Below are 25,495 nucleotides of genomic sequence, written 5' to 3' on the forward strand. Positions count from 1 at the left end.
ATGTAAGTATAAGCATTACAGATATTTTTTTTATTATTTATTTGTTACAATAAAGAGAAGTATTTTCTAATAGAATTTTGTCAATTTTACCTAGTCACATCTTCCTAGCATCGACGAGGGTAAAGAATAATAATTTGTAATCGATTTCATATTTTATTCATACAGATAGAAGAATGTTCTTGTTTACATAAACACATTTCCCAAAAGTGTAGCAAATAGGTAAGTCGAGATATATTCTGAGTGGAGCCAAAATCCCACGATGATTCTGTGACCCTCGGGCCCTTATCAGTTCTCCGTCCAGTCGTCTGACAATTTTACACCGGACAAGAGAATGATAAGGGGCTTTGGGCACGAAATGTATGCCTTCACCATGTGCCATCATTGAAACCTGAGCCAGTCCATGGTATCTGGAATGTTTCCAACGTTACAAAATCTCCTTTAAGCCTTGAAAAAGATATTTCTATCGATACTTTGGTCCCCGTATAACTACAACGCCCTTTTTTTCTCCCTTAGATGAACGACAGCATTGATAAGCGAGTGTTAACGACCAATCGTTCCTTCCGGCGGTGAACGGTACACACCGCATTTCCCTTCTGTCGCATAATATTATCTAATCGCGGGAGAAATTTATGTTTATTCCCGATTACGGAATGCGTCGCGTTAGCAAGGAACAACGTAATCTAGTATTTTGTCAGCAACTTCTACGCTTCTCCAGGCTTGCAACAACTGCCAATAAAGAAGTTAATATCAACTGAAACATATTAAAAAAACCGCTCAGCTTTTCAGCAAACAAGATTTCCTGTTCCTTTTGAATCATGTCAATGACTCACTGCGCCGCGATACAACGAGCCGAGTGAGATGTAACCTGAATTATCGGTTGCTCTGCAAATACCAACCAAATGGCTTTCCTATACCGATAAGAGGGTTCGATAAAGCAAAGAACCCTCTTGTTACATTTCAACGAACTTTAGCATTTCTCAGAGAAGCAACAGACCTCGCGAACGACAAAGATAACGAACTAGAAAACTAGCAGAAACTAAACAGAATAGTTTTCAAGCTGATACACGTTGATAAAAACAAGCGATCGATCGTTGGGTAACTAACAACTTTTACAAAGTATTTAACTTAATGTAACTTTGATGATTGAATTGAGAATTTCTGGCAGATATCGCTGAGAATTGCAGTTGTTTTCGCGATAAATAATACATAGTTGTCAAAATCTTCGCATTTTCATACTTCACACATCCAAGTCCACAGTAAAAATAGATCACATGGTTCTATGCAAGCGCCAGAGTTTCACGGCCCTGAATCAAGCCGCGTGGCTGTAATACAACGCGCGCAATCTCTCAACCTTGGACCAGACTAGCTGGTTTCTTTAGTTTTCAATTATTACGAAGAATATTCCATAAATAGTTCGCTTTGACGTCTTTGATCTATGGAAAACGCTACAGACAAGTCAATAATTTTCCTTAAGCTTCTTAATTGCTATACGATTACTGTACGAATTGCCATACAGTAACGCGAGCTTCTACTTTTTATATCATTGAAATCGATATATCTCGTCAATATGGCAAAACAAAAACGTTATATGTAGCATATTCAAACTTAATGAGGTGATTGAAGTTAATCTACAGTTGTCAAGGTTTCGGTAGGCGGATCTCGATCTCCAGATAAGTCTATGTTATCTACCGCAGACAGTTATATCTATCTACTAACATTGTTTCGTTTCTTTACCACAAAACTATTTTAATTCTTATTTCTGAGCAAACAATTTTTGAACAATTGTCGCGCATCGCTAGTGCGGTACGAATGAAGGTCTACTAAATTTACTAATCTTCCTTTTGGCCACTACGGTAGAGTAGCGAAGAGAATCGAACAGATAAAAGGAAAGCTTTTGTTGGAGAGACTCATGGGACGTGCGGCATACATGTGCAACAATGTTGGCCCGAGACCGAGGAATCGTCGCACACGGATCGCGCAAGCATTGACCGTGGCGCAGATATCGTATCGAAACGTTCGAACACGTAACCGTTAGCCTTCATCGCTATCGAACGATCGTTCGACCGAATTGCAGGAGGCGTACCGGTCGATACATAGAAAGGCGGTCCGCGGGACTTGTTTGTCTTCCTGCGAATACATTCCAGGGGAATTTCACGCACGAACGATCACTTTCCGTTCGTCCCTTGTTCACGACGATCTTCTTGTGTTCCCGCCTCGCGAAAGGGAACGCGGCAGACAAGAATTCGCAGGAACAGCACGGAGCCAAGGAGATCGATTACCCGTTGCCTCCGAGCGGATTTATCAACAGAGCAATTAAGCGGTTCGTTGTATCGACGCGTCCCGAAGTTTGCACAGCAATAACCCAACTCAGCGTAACCCACGACAAACGAGGCGATAGTTTCTCAGGAACCGTTGAAAGCGCGATTTCTCTTAGAAGGAGGCAGAGAGACGTCTGCTAAATGTTCTCCTTGAGCGTCTTTTACGTTGTTCCCTAAACTTGGCACACGCGCGCGCGAAACCGCGATAAGAGGCGCGGGCGTCACAGGATATCGGCGGAGCACGAAATACAGGGCGACGAGGGAGACGGACGCGTGATTTTACGCTCCTGGCAGAGACAATACGCGGCTCGATAGCCTTGAGACACGTCTGCTTCCTTTTATTTTTACATCTGATCCGAGACAACGACACTCTAGAGCGCCCGCCACTGTGACCACGACCCCCTCGTCTACAGAGATACAGTTTTGTCTCTCGCGAAGATCATGGCTGGTCCTGATGCCTGATTATCCCAGACGGGAGATCCCCCTACCATTTTGAGAGACAGAACTATCTCGACGCGTTTTACTTGTTCGCCCACTGTCCCAATTTCTTTTGGCCACGCCGATGTATACATCCAATTTGCGATCAGACAAATAGAAACGGTTCTTTCTCTTTCCTTCGCCGGGACGAGCGATTGATGACCATCTACGTTCGATTCTGATGCGCCGATTACCGTTCTATAGGATGTTAAGGTGCGTCAAGTCCAAGCGAGTGAATACTTCTTTTTCCACCACTTCTGCAAGATTCCAGTAAACTTTTAGAGGCGACTGCGATTCAATTGTTTGTAGGATCGAAAGTTGAACATCGAATAATGGTTGCTTGATGGCGATTCATACTAAATGAGTTCCAATTACGCTAGGTGTATGTCCTATCGTTTGGTCTAAGCGCACCTTTACGAAGTTAAACGATCAGACTAAAGTGCTGTGGATTGAAATGAGAATAAATTGTATATGTTGTATTGAGAAACGAGGGAAAATGACGCGTTCAATAAGAATTGTAAGTAATGTATGCCTCGAGGCTGATACTGGTTATACCGAACTACCTCAGTAATTTGAAGCGGTAAATGTAGGTAGAATGAACAGATTAGATAAACCCAGTCGACCTTGTCTTCACGTTTAATGTTTAGCAACGTTATGGCCATGTATGATCCTTTAACCTTGAAGCAGTTTATTTGGTAAAGTCTGTTCAGTCCTGATTCGTAAATTCAATTTTGAATAATCAATTCCAATTTACGTTAAAGCTCTTACCGATATTACGTTATAATAATGGAATCAAGATTCTTATCCCTATATGGAAACAGACGTCGTCCTCTTGGCAGTCGGCGCGCATTAAAATTGAAGGACAATTGCAAAGGACACGTACATTCCAGTTCACTATATACCTTCGAGCTATAGATAATCAAGATTCGTAATGTTCTGGATGATAGGTAGGCCAATTCGGACGCATTAAGCGCGACGTTTCTAACCTCGAAGCCCGCATCGAGTGGTCTTTGACCGGTCACATGGCGCGAACCAGAGCGGCCTCGACCGATCGATCTGCGTCCAAAATACCCTATCTCCTCTCTCTCTTCCGTCCTGTGTGTCTGGACGCGTCTGCTCTCGCGGAATCCCCTACGCGAATCTTCGTCACAGTTATAGGTAGGTACATGATCACTTCTCACGCGAAAATCACGAGAAGCAGAAGCACAACTCCCATCCTCGAAACGAGACACTCTCATCATGGACCGAAGTCGGGATGCTGGACGCAACGAAACTGAAGATTAGAGGCAGTTCACGTATCCTAAAAGCTGCTTTCGATTATTCGTGAATAATGCTCGGAAGAAGTAGGAACACATCACCCACATGTCACGAAAAGTGTCTCGCGCACGACTGAACCATTCGACGATCGGATTCGGACGTTTCGGCCCAGTCACGACGAACCAAAGGGAAGGAAGTGGATGTCGTCGCCTCTCTGTTCCTCGTCCCTCTCCCATCTCTGTCGCGCGTGCACGCGTGGCGCCATCTTTGAATCTCCCTCTCTTTCTCCTGCCGCTGCTTCCCCCCGCCGTCGGCTCTCGCTCGTCCCCTCACTTCTCCTCCCGAGCACGCTCGTCTGTTTGGCGCGCGCAAAAGCAACTGTGTCTAAATTCTAAAGATGCTTCTGCGGGAGACAGCCTGATCGCTCTGGGTCACGAGCGCGTTTTTGCGAATTCTCTCTTTCTTCGGAAAAACGTCGAGGGTGGAGGATTTCCACGGTCTTTATTCCTTGGTCAAGGGGAGCCACTTGACGGGGAGAAAAAGCGGTGAAGAGGCTCCTTGCGTAGACTTTCATGCAATATAAGGGTGTTTGTAAAATATGAAAAAGCTATTTAGAACTACACCGACGCAGTACACAGGTCTGTGGTTAGATGGCAAAATGATATAATCTCGTTTTAAGTCGACAAAAAATGAAGATCTGTGAGACAACTTTCAGCTCGAGGAGATTGGACTAAGGGAAGTTTTCTCTTAAATAGCTTCGAATGGCAATTATCTCGAAAAGAAAACCATCTTTTTAGATATATCCTCTGAACAGATTCACTTTCAAAAGCCTCAAAATTATCGCGTTTTCATCTGCTGTGCAACGTGCGGTAAGAAAACCTTCTCGACACAATACCGTGCGCGTTTCATCCCCTCGATATTCTTTTTAACCCAGTCCCCGTGTCTACTATCAATTACTTGTTCGTTCGAGGAGCGGTTCAAGCGTGGCTGTCGGTTGGCAGCGCAGACGCGCGACCATTTCACTCGTAGGGGACAAATAAAGAGATGGAGGGCTTCCGGGAAGACGGGCGAAGGGACAAGAAACCGCGCCAAGAATCTCGGGAAAACCATGGTGGGAAAGCAGACGTCGGCCGTGTGTGACCTGGCCGATTTTCTCGTCGGTGACAGTATAATTTTGCGCCATTAGCCTCTGTGAATCGCGCGGCAATTACACCCCTAGATTCGGTAACCACTGAAATTCAACGAGGTTTTAATTACGTATTTAGGTGGCTGCACTTCTGCGTCCCCCGACGAATTCTTTTCGAGCTAATTAAAAAGCTCCGCGCGCACGACTCCCGAGACTTTGCCGACTTCGGTGGAACGTCGCCAGGAGTTTGCTTTTCATCTTGAGAACCGTGTTCTCGGCGATATAAAGAGCTCTGCTCCTCGAAGATGCGATTAACGGTGAACAGTGAGGGCTAAACTATGAGAAGAATGAACATAGTAGAGGCCAGGGCGCGGAGATCGCGAACAAAGAGGACTCCCGAAAAATCGGCTTTCCTTTTCCTAGAAATGACCTAGTGAAACGAGTTCAAGGATCGCTGGCGAGATTCGGGGGTGAATTAGAAATCGTTCCAACGAGCAGAGAACGAAAGAGGAGAGTAAAGGTGGTCCTTGGTTAAAGTGGCTAAAGTACGGCGAAAAGCTAACCAACAGCGTGGTAAGCAGATACTCACACCGGGTCCGTGGAGGCAAGTGACTCGATATCGGGGAGTGTCTCGGCGTTAGCCCCGAATTAATTCTTCGGGGTGGCTGGGGGATTCTCCATTACCAGCGTGGAACGAGCAGCAGTAAAGTGTTCCGCCTTAAAAAGAATACCTGCTGCCTCCTTCGTCTCGACATCCGAAGGAATTGCTGTTCCTCGCTCTTTCCCTTTTTCCATCAGACTCCCCGTTTCCATCTATCGCAAAACGAATTGTCTGAAAAATTTCAAGGAGTCGCCTTCGAGTCCTCGGTTCGTGCCCTGGACGTTCCTCGATCTCCTTCAGGGAAAATCTGCAAAAATTGTCGAGAAGGTGGGCCAGATTCTGGAACATTTTCTTTGTTTCTTTTAGCAAACTTAAGTAGATAATAGACTAATTAACAAATGTATAGGTAATTTCTAGTTGAAATTCAGCAATCACGAGAAACTTTATGAAGGTCAATTAAGTGAAACGAATCCGAGATTTGAGTACAAAACAAAGATAATTGGACAATGATCCTTTTTCGAAAGAAACCTTGCTCAGCCGTCCAACATCCATGACAATTGTCAGTAATAGCACGTGTCTAGTCACCCGACCGTTTCCAGCAGTTGTTCCTCATTTGGAAAATCCTGTCGTAAAGCAAGCGTGACCATAAAGGGAACACGGGAAGTCCTGACGATGCGAGCTCAAGCGTTTCCCAAAAAGCAGTCGTTCTCTTGAAGGATTTTCTGACCGCCAACCGCTCGGGCATTTCCCAGAGCTTCTTTCGTGGCTGCGTGAGCGTTTGATGGAGGGAAAGAGGCCAGTCAGAGAAGGAAATAGACTGGCTGTGGCCGCACGTGTTCGTACAAAGGCCGATTTCCAAGTACACCGTGGATTCTTGTGGCTGGTGCGCGCGTTTCAGTGGACCCATAGCTGGCCTGACGGTCCATAAGTGGCGGACTAATTATATTCCATGGCCAGCGACCTTCATTCTCGGGACAGCTGTTTTCTGGACCTGCAATCGCACGAGAAATGGCATTGGTGAATGGCTTGCGGCTGAAATCGCGCACGATCGACGCGATGCGAAATCACGGAACAGGAAAAAATGGAAACTGCAATTCTACTGATGCAAGAGACTCTTACGAGCTCCTGCATCTATGCACACAGCCCCGAAGAGGGATAAATATTTTTAACTGAATTTCTGTAAACTCCATGGGGGACAATCCGCGTAGTTGGCTCGTGAAATTTAAAAGCGAAGAGAATTCAGGCGTAAAGCTCGGAAAGAAAACAGTAGAAACAGTGCTAAACTGCAAATGCGTTGATAGAGAACGCGCGCGGGCCCCAAGTGAAAAGACAGATCGTTGCAGGGGACGTGCTTTGAACCTTTTTGAGATTCAGAGAATGGCTCGAAACGATTCGAAACCGCGCGACGCGATTGAAAATTTGCAAGAGCGCGGTGAATGCTGGTCGCTCGGGGATGAAGATAATGGGGGAGACAGGGAGAGGAAGAATGAAACATTGCGGAGGAGATAAGGCCGGAATTTTCTGGGCGGGTATAATGTAAAAGCTCGGCTACTCTCGGCTCGCCCGTAATAATCGCGAATGCCAAGAGAACGCTTTTAATCTTCCGCATAGAGGGATCGAAAGATGGAAAAATAGGAGGCTGCGATTACCGAGGTCTCTGCGAAGAGAACCCTTCGCGAAAACAAACCGCGGTTAAATCGTATTTACATAATGTTTCGAGACGAATTGCAAATTATCGCAGCCTCGTGCCGTGTCATACTGCTCATTTTAATTAACCTATTCTGTTTTTTGGTCGCCGCGTGGGAGCGCAATTATTTGTCTTTCGGTGCATCTTCCGTTCGTTTTACTCCACTGAATAATTAAACTGCCTCCCCTATTTTTCCATGCGTGTTCAACTCACACGATTCTGTTTGCGCTCAAGTTCTTTTTCTACCTTTATCTGAGCGAGAAGAGGGTAAGGAGTGGAATCGAGGGCGTGATTCGGTGAAACAATTTGCGAAGATTGGGAAATGAAGTTCCTCCCTTGCTATGGTAACTCAACTGTAGCGAATTACAAATTAAACACCTCCACGTTTTCCAAGTGTATACTTTTTCCAGGGAAGGACGCAAGAAGAAATTGGAAACCCTCTATAAATCAAAGAAGTATTTAAAACATTCATGAAAATCTATGGAAGGGGCGAGGGTGGTTCATCTTCGGGGCGTGGTGAGTTTCGGGTTCCCGCAAGGGTCAAGGTTAAACCTCGAGTACCATGTGTTTCACCACGGTGACTGTTTCTCCCTGCCACGTTTCCCTTCTTTCCCTATTTCTATTCGTTTCTGTCAGCCGTATTTTTGTCGCCCACTCATGGAATTCGATTCTTCGTTGCTTCGAGAGGAATGATAGAATGCTCTCAAAAAGCTCCTCAAAAAGATGTACCAATGGTTCAGTCTATTTGCTAAGAGAATCGAACCTCCTTTTTTAATCAATCGATAAATGGACTCAGAGTATCTCTTTAAGTCACACAAATTTGATCTCCAAGCCTCGTTGATTCGAGAAGATCTACACGGTCTCAAGGGATGAACGGACTTCGCGAGTAATGAGTCGCAGGTTGGGTCCCAAGACACCGCCCACGCACTGATTACAGCAAGAACCGTGGAGAGTAAGACCGATTTCCCAGGTCGAGACGTCGCTTCCTAATGAGATGGTTGATGTCGTCGGTGCTATCGAGAAATTCGGGTGAAAAGTGCAAACCGTGCCCTCGGGGCTGGGTTAGATGGAAAAAGGGGGTCGACGAAAGAGCAATGGTTGTTCCGTCAGGAAAGCGATATCACTGTTCCTATTAAATGCGTCTATATTTAGACGTATTAAGTAGATTTCGGTGGCAAGGGTTATTTATAATCCGACTCGCGGCCCGAGAATAATTTTATAGGAGCACTCACGTTCAAATAATTTTATAGAGGCAGTGATATCTCAGTCGTCGACCATCAGGGGGCACAGGTGCGTTATTTTCGAACAAGCTCGCTCTCGTCATAATTCTGGCATGCCTCGAAGCCCAATTTCGTCATTAATTAACGCGCTGCGCGATGTCATGGGCGCGCTATCCTCGATGACGAATTTTCGATATCCTCCAGCTCCGAAACCTGGCCAACGAACAAATCTTGCATCCCGGCTACTCGCTAACATTCTCATCCACCCTCGCCCGTTAATTAAAACGTTCGATCCACCTTGTCTGTGGGTGATCAATGGAAACGAGTCTAACTTAACCGCTGAAGGACAAGTACGCCCTCGTAGAGCCACCATTTGTACCTCCTTTGATGTCGATCCTCGACTTTTTTCGGTTTCCCAACTCCGTAGTTAATTTGTGACAAGTAGGTTTGAAGCCAGTCGACCGATGTGGCCTAGTTACAAAGAGTTGGCCTCACAAGCGGCGAGAAGTTAGCGGTAGAAAGGGAAGCAAGGATTTTTAAAAAGGCAAGAAACGCTAGTTGCGAGGCTGTGAAACACACCCCTTTCAGAGGTGCGTTGGCCAGGGTAGTCGCCACCACCTTCGACACCAGCAGCTACTGGTAAATTGAAATTATTGGTGTGGCCCGCCGCACATTACTGGCTCGTTAGCAAGATATCGCATTTGCGAGGCCGGTCCACCCACTTTCCACCGGTTTCCCACGACTTTTTTCCTGCCTCGATTCCTGTGGGGCTGAGGTACATTTGTGCGCTCGGTCGCTGCGCCTCGTTTTCAACGACTCTCCGAGGAGGGAAAGAAAAAGAGAAGTGAATGGGAGAAAGGTGGGGAGAAGAACGACTGGCTGGCAGATCGGGAAATTATGATTCATTAAGGACTAGATTTGGGACACGTTCGACGGCGTGTAATTTGCGATAGGAACGCGCCGATGAAACCAAAGAAAAAACGACTAGACGCTCATCGGTTAATTATTGGTGGACTTTGAAATTCCTATTGAGAGATCGGGCTTTTTATCGGACTGCGAACAGAGAACGATAAAGGCCCTTCCGATCGTGATTAATTCAACGCCAGCGCGCTTCGAGATCGAAATCAACCGAGGGATCGCCCTGCCTCCGATACCTTTCCAACAAATTTTCCTCGGCCACGCCGTCGAATAAAACGCCTACACTGTTTGTTATCGCCAACTTCGCCGCTATCTCGATCACGGAACTTATCAAACGCGAACTTATCGCGCGCAGCTGAAAGTTAGATAACGGATGAACGGCGCTCCGTGAACCTTGGAATCGAACTTCTCGTGTCTCTTTGTTTGCCACTATCATGGAATAGGGTTTACACCCTGTAACCAATCTATCGCCCACGAAACTTCGCTCTTCCAACTAATTTCGATCAACACGTACATATTGAATTTCTTTAATTCGATATAACGTTAATTATATCCAGTCACATGCAATTCGTCCATGATTGAATTATCCACGTGGCTGCGTTTTACACCCATCCGTTTTCAATCGAGCCTCACTTGTACACAATCAACGTTGCAAATAGCTGCGAGTGATTTTATCGGGTCGTCGCGTCGCGAATTTCATTGGCTATAACAGGCACAATTTCGACTCGATTCAAACGTGAGAGCTCTACTGTCGCGTATGTACTTGGAACGCTGATAAACGCAGTGGGGTATCTTTGCGTAAGACCTCAAACCGCAGCAAGCTTACTCGCGTGATTTCCAACTACCATCCGAAAGGCTCGAATTCAGAATGGGAGTACAGACGACGATAGCGAAGGAGGAGTTATAAACTCTACTCACTCTCCTCTTCAGAACACGGCTCCCCTCCTTTCTCTCCCCTTTCTCTCCCCTTTCTCTCCCCTTTCTCTCCCCTTTCTCTCCACTTTTCTCTGCTTTTCACCGCCGATCGATTCCCACATTTTCGTTTAGCATCGTCCTCAGCTTGTCCCGTTCATCGTCGCTCCTGGTCCCATCAGAAAGGAGCGCGGAACGACGGCTGTAACGTCGAATAAATCGATTTCTTCCGGAGCTGGTCGTCGGGCCGTCGCGGTGGTCGGTGTCTGGCAGCAGTGCCATCCAGCTGGCTGTTGCTCGTTTTTTCCCCCCGGAGTCGAGACGAGAATTAACGCTCGAGGCGCTTCTTCGGAGTCGAAACAACGTGCAGCGGCCGAAACCACTCGCCTCGGTTTATGTCGTGACACCGAGAGCCTGGTAATTAGCATAATTCGCGGGGAAATACGAAAATCCACGGGGACGTCCTCGTGAATCGCGCGCGGAATCGCCGAGAAGGAAGAATATCAGCGCGGCTCGGCACAGGGCCCTTCAAAGTTCATCTGCCGACTCGAAAGCCTCGCGGAAATTTCCTCCTTGCTTTCTGCCCTTTTCGAGAATCCTTTCGCCGTGGCTTCATGAAAGGGGAAGGAGGAGAAGGAGGTTCTTTTTCAACGCGAAAACCGACAGTATCGCCACGGTTTTTCCTAATTAAGTATAACAACCATCCGCGCGCTGCTGTAATCAAAAGAGATACTGCTCCGTTCTGTAACCCTTTCGCCTCTTTTTCGTGCAAGGCTTTGGAGAACGCATTCGTGCGACGCCTTTCGTGTGGTAATCGCTGGAGCTTTGCGTCAGTTTAATCAACTGTGTGAAATCAGTGGCGGATCGAGAATTCTGGCCTTATGTGGAACGTAGAAATGGACAGTGTTTCTGAGTATTATCTAGAATACATATGTTATTAGTTAATAAGAGACGTATGACAATCCATTCCATTCCTTCACTTTTCATTTTAAAATTCATATAATGAATAATGCAGTATTCTATGGTATCCAAATCCAATAAGGAAATACAAGATTCTGACCCCGACCCACCGTGGAACGAATAGATCTATCCAAGCAGAAGTCAAAGTATGAAGATCATATTTTCCCTCCGTCAAGAATCTAATTGGAAGAAAAAGAACGAGTGAGAAGACTGATATGCTTCAGAATACGAGAAACTTTCGCTTCTTTTTTCACGGGGACAACGACGGGAGAATAATTCAAATCGAAACCTTTCTTGGTTAACGAGAACACGAGGCTGCTCGTATTTTCTCGCGAGAAAGTCTCTCGTGTCAACGTGTACCTTGTGATTGTTCCCTGAATCTTCATTTTCGTCGGAGGGAAGAAGGAAAAATCCAAGAATGAATTCTCCGCGCTCGGCCACCGTTAAATCCAGGCCACCCTTTATTCAAACGAGCCAGCGAGCGAGCATTTTGTTAGCCAGCTGGTGGACGGGTGGAAAGAAAAAGATTCGCGCGGGTCTGTATCGGTTGGGAGGCCGTTTCATTGATGGGGTCAGAGGTGACACGGGTCACAAGGGGCATGAAATGCTAATGAGCGGACCATTGTATTCGAATGTGGTGTTATTGTTAACCGCACGATATAAGAACAGCGCTCTTCTTTCCTCAAAATTAACGCTACTGCCACCGAACGCGATCATTTATGATCTATTTCAAGGATAACGCTTCTGGGACGTATATTAAATTTGTATTACAATGGAAGTGTTATTGCTCGAAATGGATACGATAATTCGAAATCGAATTTGAAATGTGATTTCATGGGCTACAGTTGACCTTATCGAAATAAGATTTTTTATTCGATTATAGTTCATATCGAAATGGCGAGATTATATTCGCGAGAATTCGAATAATAGCGGGGAGAGTTGATTTATTTTCAAGCTTGATGGAAGACAAACAAGATAGGCGAGCAAGAAACTATCGCGAAGTTAACGCAACAACGGCTAACGAGCAGCAATGCCAACCAGAGAAGGACTTTTCTTTTTTCGTGTTAACGGAAACTTCCAGCTGTTCGCCTTTGGTTCGAAAACTCCATCTTTTTATTTAAACTTTCTTCGTGTTCCTTCTTGCACCTGACCTACTCCACTGGATTCTTCGTTAATTTCGAGGGAAGCTCACCGAGTATCCATTATGAAGTTTCGATGGGCAAAGTCCTCGTTTCCGTTTTCAAACCTCATTCAGAGGAGCCACTAGTGATCTTTCATCGATAGAAAGGAATCGGCGTTGAAACCCTCTTAAAAAATTCTATCGCGGTAACAGTTCCGCTGGTGGATAAGTCGACTAGCCACGTTCGCTTGTATATTCATTTTTCTCGGAGGCCGACGTAAGTAAAATGCTAATACGAAATTTAAAATTGTAATTTTCTCTGGATGCTAATATGCAGAAACGGAACTGTCAAGCTTTCCTATTTTACTTCTTCCTTTGAGACGGGTCCTATCTTTTCCTTACTTCCTAGTCTCTCAATCCACCATTGGGCAGGGTATCGACTAAAAATTTCAACTGGCAAGTCCATCCAAACATCGAGCTCAGATAGCTCGAACGATCAGCGCGAGGCAAGTGTTGATAATCGTGGGAATTCGCGAGCTTTGGATTGCGAAAATGGTCATACGCGCTCTTCCGGCGAAAAGCATCGGCTCTGGAGAGGAAACGTTGTTTATCTGCACGGCTCTGGACCAATGCCTCGATATTATACAAACTCGTTTGCAGTAGAGACGGTGAATTTTTCAGAGAATTTCGAATAGTGATTGCACGCGGGAAGCATCGAAGCATTTGCCTAGCGAACGCACTTTTAAAGCCGTCGTTACAATAAAAAACACGAAAAAAAGGGGGCGGAAAAAATAAACGCATAAAAGAGAGGAGCGATATCGCGTGAAAAAAATTACGCCTGTGGAAAATTGGAGCGGCAATCTGGCTGCTGCGCGAACATTAAAGTCTCGAACGATTCTGTCGCTGGCGGTTCGTTATTCACCGAGGTGCTGAACGACAAAGCGCAAGATTTCCTTCTCGCGTCGATACGTCGAAAGGCTAGCTGGGCCAACGCTCTAGGAATTCACCTTCTCGCTTGGTGAAGTTTACCCGCACGCTGGACGATTATTATGTTTCCCAAGTAAACAGCGATATTAGCTTGTCGGCGCATGCAAATATTGCTTTCCACAGAGAAGAAATGAGATTTTGCGCGGAACTTTTTAAAAGCCCCGAAATTACGACGGAAAATTGAAACGGCACGGGTGGGGAATAGGGCGTGGAGGTGGCACAAGGGGGAGAAGAGACTCGCAATTTATGCGTCACCTTGAGCGAACTTCCTTGCGACTATCTTTTGACAATTGAACTCGTTCCCGGCCGCTGGAAGTTCGCGCGGAAAGCTCGAGTAATGACTCGACAAGGGTACTGCTATAATAAGCGCCTTAAGAGGGCACAATGGCGCTAATTGTTAAAATTAGGAGCTGTTTTTCCGCAGAACTGTCAGCGAGGTCGAGTCCTTCGCGACGAGTTCTCTTCTTCTTCTTCTTTTTAGTCCTTTCTTTTTTCTTGCGCAACGAGATTTCAGTTTTATGCAATTCCAAAATTTGAAAAAGATGCTTTTTCCGAGACCCGAAAGAATACACTTACGCAACGATCATCGAAGGAGATGAGAGCGAAATATGCCTAAAAATTCGACACGAGTATCGCGTATATAATTATTTCTGAATCTGGAATTATATTTCAAGCAATTTGAAACATGATCGTGACCGAATTGATTGAAAATTTGCAAGACTGGCGATTGCGCGACCCCACGTATGCCAGACACCGACAAATATTCGACGACCACAGGCAAAATGGCAAATTAAGCAAACATTCGTTCGTCTCGCGATTCACGCGATCGAAACACGCCTGCCTTGTTAAACCCGTGTATCGTACACACGCCTATCTGTCGCTCGACCCGTTCCCGATAAATATTTATACGAGTTGAGAGATATAGGGGTAAAGGAGAGAGGGGAGAAAGACTTTCCACGGAATTGAAGTTCCCCGAGTGCACTTCTCGCGATGGCGGTCGTTACGAGGTCGCATAAGTTGCTCGTTCCGCTCCAACGAGTCTACTATTACATATGTAAATTCCTACTGACCAGACATTTTGACCGTGTGCCACTCTCTTGACCCCATCTTTCCCCTTTTCCGGGCAATTTCGATCAGCTCGTTGTTGTGCACTGTGCACTCAATTCCGAGAATAGTTTGTTAGCTTCGTATTGAATTCTTAAATGGTACAATTTGATATCGATCGGATATAAATCGTTTCTATTTTATTGCTTGTCTTATTTTTTAACTTGCGCCTGATTTCGCTTTTCTACGTATGCCTCTACTTTCGTTTCAGTATACGTTTTGATAATAATATTATAATGGAAAAGATTAAGCCTGAAAGCAGAGTAAAGGAAAGTAGTTCACAGAGCTGCTGTGAAGAAGGGGAGAGCTCGATCACGCGAGAAACGGAAATAAAAGAGCAAACAGGACACATCGACGTGTTTAATGGGTTAATAGGGTGACTTTTCTCCAGGGGCATTATCTGTTTCCGCTCGATTACGGATTCGGTCCACGCATGCGAGCTCGCTCCATTTCCACGCAAGGACGGCTCGGCCAGCTTCTGTCGAGAGGAGCATGCTCGATAATTAACCGATGCACTCGGAGGAATTTTTCGGCGAGCCAGTGGGGACTCAGCGCGAAATCTAGCGTGTCTAGGCAAATGACTGGAAATGACGGTTTACGTAAGGTCGGTTTAATTAAAATTGATGAAGCACGCGGTGGCGAGCAGAGTGGGAAGGAGAAGTTTGTCGAGTCGAGAATGGTCTCTTTGGTTCGTCGAGTCGCGCGTAATTCGCGTTGACGTTGCAGTTGACAGTCCACGAGACGTCCGACGATGAAATTGCTGCAGCGTACGTGTAACCCGCGGCTCGAGGGAAAGAATATCTCCCGAGAAAATAAACAGAAAATTCCGAGAGAAATATGTCGCAGAGTGTCCTCGTCTAATAAAGGTTTTTGCTTTCTTGGCAGATTCCCAGGGCGTTGAGTAAACCGAAGCTAAAACGATGGTTAATGGATTCAGGAACACTTCTGGCTTCAATTCGAGTATGCAAAGCGAAAGAGCATGAGTAAACAAAAGCGTTTCGCCGATAGTAGTGACGAAACGGTGTCCGACCTTAAACGATCAAACACACTTTGGCTAATCAGATTATGGGACGGTCCACCCTCGCGTGTATCTTTCGCGCTCCTTTCGCTCGACCAAAGAACTCCATACGAAGACTCAGGACGATTAGTTCCGCGCGTCGTTAATCACTCGCTTCCAGCATTACTGGACATCCAGCGCTCTTCGGTTCTCGATCACTTCGCGGGGATTCTCCCAAGGAAATGGGGAGCGTGCAATTTTCCCCGGGCGGTGGTACGAAGGTGTTCGTTAATCGATAAATTGCCAACGTTTCCGCGAGCCGTAAAGAATTTAATCTGATCGAAGGGCGGTCGAACGAGCGAGCGTCGCGGGCAGGAGCACCTTTAGAACCGACAACGAAACACTTTTCTCGAAAAGTGATAAATTATCGCCGCTTATGAGCGAGCTTTTCGCTGACGGTGCATTATTCGAAAGATCGCCGCTTATTTCTCGCCGGCGGGGAGCGACGATTGCTCGCTTCCGTTTCTATCGAAATCCGATGGCAGTCTCTTACGCTATAATGGAAGCTCGCGGAACGGATGTACCCGGAGATCCTTTTCCTCGCTACTCGTTTTTCATCTCGACCACATCACTCGAGCAAGTGCAGGCTCTAGCGCGTGCAACGCTTCTCTAGCGTTCGTTCGAAGCTCATAAAGCAACGCGCGTGGTCGAGCAGAGGGTACAACACTCGAGAAGCTGGAACACGAAATTTCGTGGCGGGAGACAAGGGCAGCATGGACCGCGGGCGGTAAAGATCGATACGGAAACGAGCATCGAGCGATCGGGTAGCTGGCGGGTCGAGAGGAAGACGCACACGTGTCGCGTACGCAGTGGTTCGCATCGCGAGCCTCTCTGCGGCCAGTAGAGTCTGACCGAGCAGGCCAGACCGGATGACCCAGACGGTTCTCGAGGGTAGCGCTTCCGCTTTCGATTCACACGTCGCGGAGAGCCGACGAATACGGGATGCGTACGCGTCAGAGCACGAGGCAGCAATCTCGATGCTAAGGTCAATGTTTTTGGGACGGTCGGTCGGTGGCAAGGGCGAAGCCCAGCGGAGAACGGGGGGAGAGAGAGAATAAAGAGAGCGAGTTGGTTGGAGAGGGAGGAAACGAGAGACGCATGGACAGAATACCGAGAGCGGTTGCCATGGCGACTGTGAAGAGAGGGGTTGGTCGAGGGGAGGCTGCCTGGCAGGAGAGACTGCGAGAGACAAGTCAAGAGAGAGACGCACCGTTAACATGTGACGCGAGAGAAGGAGAGGAGCGAGGAGAGCGAGGGGAGAGAAAGCTGGGAAAACTATTACTCTCCTCTCTCCCTCTCGCTCTTGCTCTTGCTCTTGCTCTTGCTCTTGCTCTTGCTCTCTCCTCTCTCTCTTCGTTGGCCGCGGTCTTGCTCCGTTCTCCGACTCGTTTCGTCCTTCGTCACTCATCGGGCGGAGGGTTTGAAGCAGGAGTGATGTTAATTGCACCGCTACCGCCAGCAGGCAATATGTATTCGTGTACAGAGCGATGTGCCGCGCCGTTGCAAGAGCCTAGTCGGCTCGTAAACGGCGACGTTCAAGCAACCCCCGCTGTGGAAGGGGGTGGAAAAGTAACGCCGCCAGCCGCCACCACCATTGGGGACCTCCGATAAAAGTAGGCTAACGTCGTGGAACACGCCGTTATTTGCTCGTGAAACGAGTCGCCGTGACATTTACCGAGTCCCACGGATTTTGCCTTTCTAGTCGGAGTATCTTTTACCCCCTACAGCCCTTGCTCGATTGCGTCACTATTTCATGTGGGTGTATCAACTGCAATATGAGTCACAGATTGCGAGAATACATTTTTAATACTCGTTTTAATTCTCGCCCTGGGCAAGTCATGACCGAACCGTCAAGAGAATGTGGATGAGGGGATAGACCCTAAAGTCGAAAAAGGGTCGAACTAGGAGCAGAAGCGTCGATCTTAAGTGTTGGCCATTGCAGGCGTCGAATCTCATTTGCGAATTATTACAAGTGTCGATAGAAACAAATGATTATATAATATCATTGTCAGCGCTACTACTCTTATCTATAATATTCGATTACCTCTTTTCACGCAAGTGAATTGTTACCAGAATGGTCAACTGGATAGAAGGTCTAACAGTAGCCAAGAAGCAGCGCGATAACGATCGATTTTTTAAATTGTCCATAGTTGGCTCTCGAGGCGGCGCGTCTCAGGAAACGCGGCCAACCCGAGATAATCTTCGCAATTAATATCGCGCGATTTTGCGTCTGAGAAAACCGCCGCCAAAAGAAACGGTTTAATCGCCATGAGAGAAAAAATGTTTAAGACGCTTGGCGTTGTTGGTGGACCGACGAGATAGACTGTTAATTTCGCGTGAATGTTTTAATTAACTCCTGTCGTGTAAAATACGAGCGCTATTAATGACGAAGAAAATAACATTGAAACGAGCTTCCGGACAGAACTAGGCTAACTTTACGACATTAATATTACGCTGCCCTGCAGGGTGGAACAGCATGGACAAAGTAACGGCTTCGGGGATGGTTAAGTATTTGTAAAATAGAGGAACTCTGACGAACCTATTTTCAGAACTGAATGTCAACAGTGAAGAACAGAATTGGCCGAATATTGTAATACTTTTGGTCTGAAACGAATCGAATTGACTGTGTGCTCAGCTCATATGCACCAGCGGTTAAAATAAACTCTTTGAATTTATATCTCGCCCCTGGGACAATATTTTATTATGCTAACACATATTCACAGCGTGCGTAAATGAAATTAATCAGAAAACGTAAACGGCTTGTTTGTTCCAGGACATGTCCGCGAGCCTGTGTGAAATCCCGAGCGGCTTTCACAATGCGTTAAATGAGCAACGAAGTTACGCGTAAACATGGCTGCAACCTCGTTGCAGCGCCGCTTGAAACAATCAAGACGATGCATTGTTTCCGGAAGGTTGGTTTAACAACAGCAAACCCGCTAATAAGCGCGAAGCGTATCCACAAAAACGACCGCTGCGAATAGCGATACTTGCAGTTTTACTAGTTTATCCATTTTCTGTTTCTCTCTTATGGTCTCGAGTATTTTAATCGAGCTATTAGCACTGTTACATGTAAATTACAGAGTTCCTTTTACTACTGGAGTTAAATATGATAAATTAATTTTTTATTATTGAATAGGTCTGGCTCAATTAACGGCAAGATGTACTTACTTGAACTAATCACAGAAGCAAAATACATTATGTCAGAATAACTACTGACAAGGAGACTTCACCAATGAACTTTTCTTTTCACTCCAGTATATCTGATTCAGGAGGCGTGAAACGGAGGGGACGGTCACGGTGTGAATGGTCGGTAGAAGTTGACCTCGCGGTCTTTGTCGCTCGAGAATTTCGTAACTTCCGCTCATGGTCGAAACTCGGTGACCTTAGAAGCACGCGCAGGGTACGGAGGAATCGCATGTGACCCGATACAGGACGAGACAATTGCGCCCAATCTTTTCATTCGTTCGTAAATGAACGATGGTGTCGGTGTGAAAGGCTCCGCTGTGCGTGGCTAACGGAGAAGACTAGACCTTGACAATTTTATTTGCTGCCTCGTTAAATGGATCAATCTAGCCCAGTGGCTCGGCAATAAAATTTGAATCGTAAGAGGATTTCCTTTCCTTCGGATTGGACTTTGTCGAGGTTTCACTGAGTCGTAACTAAGATATAATTGGATGGCTAAACCGTGAGGGACCAAGGGAAGACGTGCCACGAGCTGCAAAATTGATGCATCGGTGCATCCAGTATGCAACTGACACCTGCTTAAAGTGGAACACTGCCCACGCGGCCTGACATCACAGTTCCATCTCGAATATTAATGCTGTCGTTTCATCTAGTTCATTAAACCGCCACGAATGCCTCTGTTAAACACGCGGACGGATTATTCTACAGAAACGCACAGTGAATCTCAAGCTAGTTGGACAATTTCTACAAACTTCAGCAAACTATTTCAGGTTGCTTCAAACTCGCGTCGTGATGTAATCTGTAGCTAGCAAGATCTAGATTTTTCCGGTGTCGACGGTGCAAGAATCGAGCGCGCAATTTTCCTCGTCCACCGATAACCTTATCACACGAGATCCACGTTAGAGACAGGCCCTAGCCGGGTCAAGATCCTGCGTGCGTTCTCGCTGCCACTTCCGCCGACCGAAGGGTAGAGAAACAAAGAAGGAGAGGGAGAGAAAGAGGAAAGCAGCTGCCTGTTCGTTCCTTTTGTAGATTACTCGCGTCGTATCGGACACGTAGGAAATAAGATGTCGAGCGTGTCGTCACTGGAGCTTTCTCACCCCCCTACCGAGGTCTCTTCCACTTTTCTACCTTCCTTCTCGACGGGACTCACGTGAGCAGCCCCCCACGGTAGTTGCGGGGCAACATCGTGCGAACGTGCACATTTCTCGACCCTCTTCTGGTTTCATGGCTGGATCAGGGTAGGAAAAAAACGAAACAGGATGTTTTACCGGAAAGACGGCTTGTTAAAAAAAGCTAAGATCTGGTTTCCAGCGAATATTGATTCGTTACAAACAGGTTAATAAAAACACAAGAAAAGAATCTGGAAAAATGAAGAAAGAAGGGGGTATATACCGAGACCGTGAACGAGACAAGGATGCAGAGAATTTTAAGGGTGGGGGTGGAAGAAGTTAGCCGCAACATGGCCGTCGAACGATAACGGCTCGCTGATAAGAGTCTACCCTCTCTTCGACGCTTTAATATTTCTCCCGCGCCTGCCTTTTTAATTATCTTTCCAGCGATAATGGGCGGCCTCCGTGGCTCGAGCTTTCGACGGATAAATGTGAAGAGAGGAAGAAGAGGAGAAGAAGAACGCGAGAGGAGGCTGTTCGCAGGGGTGCACCGCAAGGAGAGGGAGAGAGACAGGGTGCAAGGAGAAGAAATCCTTCTGGGACGGGATACGCTCGCATCGGTGGGTTGCGAACCGTGCGAGAAGGGAAAATGAAATTCGCGGATGCATCTGATAACCACTGGGACACGGTCCTTTTTTCCTTTCTCCTGCTTCCTCGACCCTCTCTGTCAGCCGTTGCAACTTACTCGAGAGAATTCTGCTCGAGAGGGATGATTATCGGGGAATTCTAGCTTAACGCCCGCGAGTCAATCCGCTGAAAGAAATAATCGGTCTAGCCTGGCTGAATCTCCGATCCCACCGTGGTTAATTCGACGTATGCCCGTCGAGAATCACAATTTCGCGCGCAAGTTGAAAACTCGACACACGTGCTTTCCAATGGCAAAAATCTAACCGTTACATCATCGCGGCGGGCTCGTTATCGATGATGTATGATAAGCCGGACATCGATAGCAACCGCTATTTATCCTACCCGTATGTATGCGTTTGAACACACTCGATATCTGTCGTGTCAAAGAATCGGAGGAGAAGCTTTCCCACGTTTACCAGAAAATTACCACCGCGAGCGTTGCTATACGTCGACCATTCCACGATGGATGTACGATGGACATTTCGAGATTATGTCGGTTTTACCGCGACTCGGAACAGAAACGAGTGCGCAGAGTAATTGAAATCACAAATCGCGACCGAGGATAGCGAGACAGTGCGCGTTCTAATAAATTTTGGAAACAATTTCGTTGCGAGTCGAGCAATGGAGGGGTCAGGGAGGGGCAAGGGGCGCGTGGCAAAGAAGGGAAGGAGAACAATTTCGCCCCGAAATTTCCATAAGGGTGGAACGAAGGAAATCTGCGCCTGCAGTCACTGTTAATTTTTCATCAGGCCTGCACTTAACTGCAGCTTAATTTCGTGTCTCGCGAGGATGATCGTGCCCGTCGCATTCAGTTTAAGCTAAAAGGGCAACGAAAGGGGTGGATGGAAGAACGTTCGTCTACAGTCTACAGGCTTAAAAGGTGTCGAGGCGACTTTTCGCCAAAGACTCCGGGCTTTTCGAACCATTACTTTTTATTGGATCGTCCAGATCGATCCTCCCGTGCCTCTTCCTTCCGTCGACATCCTTCGTTTGTCTCTCCCCGTTCCTCTCCCGCGACAAAGCGTTTCATTCTTCCGTGCTCGCCTCTCGTTCCCAGCTGCTCGATCGCGGGAAACTCGCGATGAAAAGGTGCTCCAGCCGTTTACTGCTGACGCGTCCGGAGAAAGCGCGGCAAAAGCTTCCGGTGAAAGATGATCACGATGACTGTCGGATGTGGATATGGCGTTGTGTGTGCCGTGTCGATGGATGGCTGAGTACCAGGGTGTCGTTAACGAAGCGACGCCTTTTTTCGTCGAGCTTCAACTCGTATACTACGGATGACTTTGCTCAACCACGAATATTCGACAGCTACCACAAGCAGCAAGTTATGAAATATGTATGGTCTGCTGGTGAAAAGTTTGAAATGGCTTTCTGAATTAAAGAGACATGAAAAATCGACAAGTTCAACTAGTTGTAAATAATTGTAACATTTTTCATTACATTGCGATGAAAAGACTTTGAATTCATCTCTGAAAGCATTCATTTCTTGTCTCATAGAATACGATTTTAATGGAAATTGACAAGCGCGTTTGTCCCGATACGATGTTCACCCGAATAGTGGTAAATACCGTCTGTCAGTGGTCTGGGCAGCTATACGAATCTTCTTCGCGTTCGAAACGACCCTCCAACGCAGCAATATTACATATACGATAACGGGGAGAGACACGCAGGCTAACTGGTATGATCTGTCAATCAATCATGGAGGAATCGCGTAAAAAAAAGTGAAAAGTGCATGTGATGCGACAGCCATGTTGCGATTTTTCCGTGTGGTACGGGAGGGCATTATTTCCAGCATCGGGTTTTGTGCTTTCCGGCCATTGAACCACTCTACCCCAAATCACCCCCCTGCTCCTGTCGCGTCCTGTACGCCGCGTTCCTTGTTCACCTTTTTTTCCAAATCTCTCGTTACTATCTCACGTTTCCGAAAAAAGACTCGTGAACAGGATGATCTGGATACCTTTGTAGAGCAGTTGTACAGTGGCTATAGTTACGATTTTGTTCCAAGATTGTAATTACGAACAAAACCTATCTCTTTCTTTTTAAGTCTTTGAATAGGATTCAAATTTTCAAATATTCAAATATTCAAATTTTCAAATATTCAAATATTCAAATATTCAAATATTCAAATTTTCAAATTTTTAAATTTTCAAATTTTCAAATTTTCAAATCTTCAAATTTTCAAATATTCAAAAATATTTATTTCAAGGGTATTTTCAAATATTGAAAATTTAACCAACGAAGCAAATTCCACCCAGTACAATCATACGTTAGGTAAATCTACTCCGTTTGGAAAATAGTAAGGAAAAGCGTCGCTCTACAAGGTGAACGTTTACTCCAGGACAATCATCGTGGAGGAAAGCGTGCTTCCTCAGAATCACGGAAGATAATCCACTTAACTGTTCTTCTGTGCCATCCCCTGGCTCACCTCCCCTTCCCTCTTCCAAACGTTTCCTTTTCCCCTTGATCGGGCCTGGGGGAACGGAGAAAAAGAGTTCGCGTCGCAAGAAAAGCAACCTGAGAAACATAGTCGAAAGCACAGAAGCGGAAATGGGCCATTAGTCTCGTGACGAGTATTCAACGTGACGGATTCTCGTCGCTCGGATGGAAATCCAGCCGAATGGGTGCACATCGACCCCGGTTACCCCCTTTCCCTCCGTGCCCCGAGTCACTCTCTCTTTCTCTGCGGGGAGAAACAGCTCCTCGCCCGGGTCGCAAACGACGGCTGCACGTTTACGATAGTATTTACGTTACTGGAGCGAGGCCAAGGGTGGGGTTATGATAAATTTCCCGTGTACAAACTAATTTCAGGAAGCGTAAACCCTCCCTCTGCGTCGACGCGAAGCCACTCCTCGCAAGCTCCACCGCCGTCTCCACTACCCCTCTAACCAGAGAATCCGTGAACTTAACCGCGAATTAATTTTAAATTGTAGGCCTCGGGGTAAAGGTTTTCCTCAACTTCGCGCTGCTGCGTTACGAGTCTTGGCACCCTTCGATCCACTGTCCTCCACTGCTCGTGTTTCTTTGCTCCTCCAAGCCGTTTTATCTGCTACGAGCGAAACCAGTTTGTGGCCATTATCCAACGTATTTTCTCTCCTTTCTCGCCTCTCTCCCCTTCGTCTGTGTCTCATTTCGTTCGGCCCTGTTACATTTCGCCTTTGTTACCGCGTCTCTGTTTGGTTTTTCTTCCGTACCCTTTCCGTTTCCGCCCGCTTGCACGGTTTGGTCAAATTAGACACCAGGGGTAAACCTGTATCTGGAACGGGAAACGGTTTCCCGACTAGCCAGGGGGAAGGGAGACACGGCACCCGACAGGAGGAGGCAGGGGGAGTCGTTTTAAGATGGCAACCGCCTCAATTGCGCGAATTAACCTCTAACGAGAAATCTCGACCCCGACGGGGAGAAGTGGAAGAGCGTGGACCACGAAGAGCATCCTAACCAGCTATTTTCTTAAGCAAATCCTGGAAGGGGGAGGCGAGAATGCCGTTCAGGGGATTCGGCTGTCCAACTTCCGTAATTTCAATTTTAAGGGCCCCAGTAATCTGCAGAGTCATTTATTCCATTTTTAATTAACAGCTTTTCAAATAATTGCCACGACAATTTTAATTGCTGCGAGCCATAACTCTGTTTGACCCTTCGATCGAGGCATCAAGGTAGACGCGAATCAATTTGCACGGGTCACATGATATGCTCGTTTCGTTGAAAATCAAGGGGTCCTTATCGTTGACAGCTTGCAGTTCGCACTGGAAAACACGACGGATCGAGCAGCGAGACGTGCCACGTCGAGGAATCTAATACAACCGATGACATAATACAGCAAAAGCCAGTTGCGACCGATAAGCAACGGAAATACTTCGTCTGCTTACTAAGGAGACTAAACTGTAGCAAACAATTCTTCTAATCCCCTTTGGTATCGTCTTACCTTAGATAAATGCTGCTGAAAATGGACCTTGAAGACTTCTCTGTCAGACCACCCAATATCCACATTTCAAAACTCACTAACTTATATATAATTAACGTATAAAGAAAAGCAACCATCCACCTCAAATTTTCATCCCCTTCTGAGTGTTTGATCAAACTGATTTCGTAGTGGACGATCAACCGAGTACGCACAATAACGTTCCACAACATCGCGGCCAGAGGCACGGATCGCTCGGGTTAAACTGAGAGATAATTGTCCGCTATCAGCTGACCCTTGTCGTCCATCCAGCCCCCCCACTTCTTGCCGTCTTCATCGTCGCTGCCACATCTCTCCATCTCTCCCCCTCGATTTCGATGCAACCAGGCTCGCCAAGTTAAACGCATGTTTGCCACTAGAGCGATCGACAAAAGGCATTTTGTCACGAGATCGAGGCAGGAGAAAGAGGCGGCTGCGGGACAGCGAGGGGCGAACGGGGACGGAGGTGTTGCAGTCTACACGATAATCGCGACGCGTGCAACTCGACAGATACGTGTACTAATACCGCCTCAATAAGGATCGTTATGTAGTCGATAATCTCGATGGCCACAATGCGCCTGGCCAGCGCTGCGGGAATCGCGAAGCCGCGGCGGGTTTGGACTCCATTTTGCACACTGGTTCACTTCGGTTTAACAGAGAGCTATTCTAATCTAATTGGTAGAGGATTTAGCGAATGGCAGGCATTGATATTTGCCGAACAAGTGGAAAAAGATTTAGCTTTCTTCAAAATGGATCTAGTATAGTCGAGATTCAATGCTCTCAGCTATAATTAATTTTATGCGCATTCGATCTTCGTCTTTCTTCGGAGTAATCT

At 46.6% G+C, this 25,495-nt stretch overlaps 1 long non-coding RNA gene across 1 annotated transcript; it reads right to left on the reverse strand.

Moving 5' to 3' along the window:
- Nucleotides 1-4: 4 nt before the first annotated feature.
- LOC143183027 (uncharacterized) lies at nt 5-3,935 on the reverse strand. The gene is made up of 2 exons (XR_013002550.1): nt 3,782-3,935; nt 5-407 (listed from the first exon to the last, which is right to left on the reverse strand). It is a non-coding gene; the product is annotated as an uncharacterized LOC143183027 (long non-coding RNA).
- Between the last annotated feature and the right edge of the window lie 21,560 nt (nt 3,936-25,495).

Source organism: Calliopsis andreniformis, chromosome 9, assembly GCF_051401765.1.
Source record: "Calliopsis andreniformis isolate RMS-2024a chromosome 9, iyCalAndr_principal, whole genome shotgun sequence".
Lineage (NCBI taxonomy): Eukaryota > Metazoa > Arthropoda > Insecta > Hymenoptera > Andrenidae > Calliopsis > Calliopsis andreniformis.